Genomic DNA, 4,194 nt, shown 5'->3' with positions numbered 1-4,194 from the left:
ATAGAATGAACTTTTGAAAGTCATACAATCACAGGGAAAGAATGATCAAACTCTCTTTATTGGATGTAGTTTAGGAACTTATGATGGATTCAGAGAAGTTATAGATTAATTTAAAATCTGTTAAAGTGTCCTAAAGTAAAATAAAAATTGACACAATCTGGACTGTGCAGAATTAAAACCAATAATGTTGGAAAGTTTTGAGATAAATTAGAGGAATGGAGTTGGCATGTAAATCTGATTGCACGTGCAAATAATAACTGGAAGCATGGGAGGTTTTCAACACGACAAAATAGGACTGACAATCGAGATCAGCGGAAAAGTGTGCCAAGTTTCTTTTTAATGTGGTGAAAATCAGGCATCCAATTTACCGCTTGCTAGAGGATAATTGCCAAAATATTCTGTCAGAATTCTTGTTACAATGAACAGAATTTAGTTGCCCTGACGTGGGCCCCAATGGCTGACCCAGAAGCGTGCGGCGTTGCCGCTAACAGCGGGAACGGCTGGCCGGACGCAGTCATGCAGTGGGAGGCCAATTACCAGTACAGATGCGCAGAATCTGGTCAATTATGTGGGGACGGGAAGGAAAACTCAAAACCTGGTCTCAGCTAATAGGAATTGAGATGCAGGCACCATTTTTAAATGGCACCCGGGCCTACCTGCAGTGCCTGCAAACCAGCAGCGTCGGTTCTGAGGGAACAAAGTATTACTGTCCTGACCAGGCCTCCAGCCACATTCTGCTCTACTTCTCCAGACCTCCAGCCTCACCTGTGTTTGTTCTGATCTGTCAATGGTGTGGAACAGAGGGGCAACTAACAGGCAAATGACTCAGACCTGACAAAGGATTGGCCCACACTTCATTAATGCCTCCCTGCAGGTTCTCCTCCAGCAGGCTGCCTGGGAATGAATGGAGGTGCTCTTAACCACCAACAGCATCAGAAAGCCATGCCGCCTGACCAAGAAAGCCTGGGCAGCGATTACAGTAGAGGTTAACAGTCATGGGACGCACAGGCGCACATGTGTCCAATGCGGAAAGAGGATTAATGACCTCCTCCTTAAGACCGGGATGTGTATGGCAGAATAGTTAGAATGATGTGGATCTCATATGGACAATAAGCAAGGGGATTGAGCAGGCAGGTGAACAAAAGAGTTGTAATCCTCAGTAGTAGATACATCGTGAGGCTTGGTTGCAAATGGGCAACAGGTAGCAGCCTCTTGATGTCAGTGTTGTAAAAATGACATGAGCATGGAAGTGTGGAAGAAACAATTGGGAGGACCCATTATGTGTCAGAGGAATGCCAACTGATAAGTCATCTCAGCTCCAGGACATCACTGCAGTAGTTCCTCAGGGCAGTGTCCTCGGCCCAACCACCTTCAGCTACTTCATCAATGACCTTCCTTCCACCATGAGGTCAGAAATGGGGATGTTCACTGATTATTGCACAATGTTGAGCACGATTCACGACTCCTCAGGTACTGAAGCAGTCCATGTCCAAATGCAGCAAGGCCTGGACAATATCCTGGCAAGTAACATTTGTACCACACAAGTGCCAGGCAATGACCATCTCCAACAAGAGAGAATCTAACCATCGCCCCTTGATTTTCAATGGCATTCCCATCACTGAATCCCCACTATTAACATCCTGGGGGTTACCATTGACCAGAAACTGAACTGGACTAGCCATATAAATACTATGGCTACAAGAGCAGGTCAGAGGTTAGGAATGTTGCGACGAATAACTCACCTCCTGACTCCCCAAAGCCTATCCACCATGTACAAGGCACAAGTCAGGAGTGTGATGGAATACTCCCCACTTGACTGGATGAGTGCAGCTCCATCAACACTCAAGAAGCTTGACACCATCCAGGACAAAACAACCCGCTTGATTGACACCGCATTCACAAACTTGCACTTCCTCTACCACTGGCGCACAGTGGCAGCAGTGTGCACCACCTGCAAGATGTACTGAAGGAATTCACCAAGACTCCTTCAACAGCACATTCCAAACCCGCAACCACTACCATCTAGAAGGACAAGGGCAGCAGATAGGTGGGAAGACCACCGCCTAGAAGTTCCCTGTTTCTTTGCCGTCGCTGGGTCAAAATCCTGGAACTGCCTTCCTAACAGCTGTGTGGGTGTACCTACACCACATGGACTGCAGCGGTTCAAGAAGGCAGCTCACCACCACCTTCTCAAGGGCAACTAGGGATGGGCAATAAATGCTGGTTCATCCAGTGAAGCCCACGTCTCGTGAATATCTAAAAAAAAATGGAGGCCAGTTGTGCGTTGAGCAGAGACTCAATGTCCTTTTCTGTCTGCAGGAAAAAATGGCCAATAGCATCAGAGGAAGGTCAAAGATGGGCGGAGATTTGATCAGTCACTCGTGCAGAGGAGGAGGCTGTGGAATTGAGCAGAGAGGAGGGTGGCCACGCGTTTGTAGACAGTGAAGCAGGACTGCAGACAGAAGAGAATGGGGAGGCCTCGAACTTGTTGATGACTGGGCAGAAGTTAGATGCATGTCAGAGAGGAATGAGAAGGGGTACTGTTAATGCTGAAAACCTAATTCTTTGTGTTCTCCAGCAAGTCTTTGCATTCCAAGGGAAGGCCAGCTCCGAGGAGCAGGGTGTCAAAGCAACAAAGGGCACCCAATATCAGCACAGACTCATTCACCTCAAGGGGCACACGCTCAAGATTAAGTTCGGGGTCACACTCTGGTGAGCACATCTCAGACATGCCGGAGCGTGACAGTCAGAAAACTGTTGGAGGCCAGGCCCATGCTGAGCACCAGGCTAATGGCAGTCCTCTAGTCACAGCCACACAAGACCTTCCAGAGATGTAGTGACAGGCAGGGGAACATCTGGCGGAGCTGCCAGAGATATTTGCCGCCGTGCGTGGATGATGGAAGAGTTCTGCCATGTCTCAGGTGTGCGAGTGTATGTCTTCATCCATGGAAAGGTTGGTGACCGTCCTTCACTGTCGCTGGGTCAAAATCCTGGAACTCCCTTCCTAACAGCACTGTGGGTGTACCTACACCACACGGACAGCAGCGCTTTGAGAAGGCAGCTCAGCATCACCTTCTCAAGGGCAACTAAGGATGGGCAATAAATGCTGGCCCAGCCAGTGAAGCCCACATCCCATAAACGAATGAAAAAAACTGGAGAGCCAGGTTCAGCAGACCATTTAGAGACTGCTGGATATGTGCTTGGACCTGCATGTTAATGCTTTGGCCATGAGCTTTATGCAGCAGTAGCCAGGCAAGGTGGGAATGAGGCACCTGAACTCTCTTCCAGTTGCCTCTCCTCTGCCGGTAGATAGGGAGATGCTATCGTGCACCGAGAGGGAGAGTGATCAGCAGCCTGCAGTTCCTGGGAGTTGGTCTCAGGGCATTCCAAGGATAAGCAGCTGCTCCTCAGTCCCTGTGCCACTGACCCCAGCAGCTCCAGTAACTGCGGCCACTGAGGAGGCACCTCCAGCTGTACAGGAGCCCCTTAGCATGCTGTGTAACACCAGGCCTAAGGCAACCAGGAGATGGCTGACAAGGCCATCCCAGCCAACAGGGCATCATGCTCGGCAACCTCTCTCCGCCTCAGCAGAAGATGATGGGGTCACACTACATTGCGGCATTCATAAATGCATGAAAAAAAACAAATAAGAACACCAGGGTTCCATGGATGGTCAAGCTTTATATGATAACTCATGATAGTATGTAAGTAAACAGTGTTGTATCCTTTATTCCTGTGTGTTGTATGGTGTTAATGTCTTCCCCTGTTAGTTTTTTGAGTGCTGGTAAAATCATTTGGAAGCCTTTATAGGGAAGGGTGAGTATTGCCCTCTCTGTGCTCGGGGTAGCCCGGTGCTTGTGAGCGAGGAGCTTCTTCTATCTTCGCCAAGCTCCTGCATCCAGATAAAGCTGCCTATGCCCTTTTCCACAGTGACCCTGTCCTTCCACACAGTGACCCTGAACCTCCCTGCAATGACTATCGACCTCCCCTCAGTGACCTGGGCCTTCCTAAAATGCAACTGTCCTTCCCGCAGTGACCCACAACTTCCTCTCCTGACCCAGAAGGAAACTGCAGAGTTACAGAAGGCGGCTCCAAATGGCTCACTTTCCCCTCATAGACTGACTCGCCTGCTCACCACCAGCTTTAAATGGTCAGACAACGGCAGGCCGCTGACCCCACTGTGGCCTACGTTGA

Source organism: Carcharodon carcharias, chromosome 8 (genome assembly GCF_017639515.1).
Source record: "Carcharodon carcharias isolate sCarCar2 chromosome 8, sCarCar2.pri, whole genome shotgun sequence".
NCBI classification, from domain to species: domain Eukaryota; kingdom Metazoa; phylum Chordata; class Chondrichthyes; order Lamniformes; family Lamnidae; genus Carcharodon; species Carcharodon carcharias.
Note: the sequence above shows the minus strand (reverse complement) of the source record.